At 31.9% G+C, this 285-nt stretch overlaps 1 protein-coding gene across 1 annotated transcript in view; it reads right to left on the bottom strand.

Annotated features, from left to right (window-relative positions):
- The window catches only part of LOC119593168 (serine/threonine-protein kinase SIK3 homolog), a gene marked incomplete in the record, with an annotated part of 91792 nt that overhangs the window by 17774 nt on the left and 73733 nt on the right, over nt 1-285 (bottom strand).

Genomic DNA, 285 nt, shown 5'->3' with positions numbered 1-285 from the left:
CTGAAAACTACCACTTACTGCTATTTCTAGTAAAACAACTACCTACATTGGTAATAAAAAGTATTATCTATTAACTATTATCCACTGGAACTTCAATTTCTCAGATTTGTCTCTAGGAAGAGCACTGTAAAAGATCTTGGAGTTGTTTTCCTAGCAACTGCAATAATTGGTACTTGTATATAAATCTGCATGCACAGGATAATCTTACTGTCTAAAAGTACTAGTAGTACTTTCAAAGTCTGAGAGAGAAACTTCTTTCATAATATTTGCAATAAAACTGTACAC

This window comes from Penaeus monodon, chromosome 31 (genome assembly GCF_015228065.2).
Source record: "Penaeus monodon isolate SGIC_2016 chromosome 31, NSTDA_Pmon_1, whole genome shotgun sequence".
Classification (NCBI taxonomy): Eukaryota; Metazoa; Arthropoda; class Malacostraca; order Decapoda; family Penaeidae; genus Penaeus; species Penaeus monodon.
Note: the sequence above shows the minus strand (reverse complement) of the source record. Positions and strands in the feature narration are given on the sequence as shown.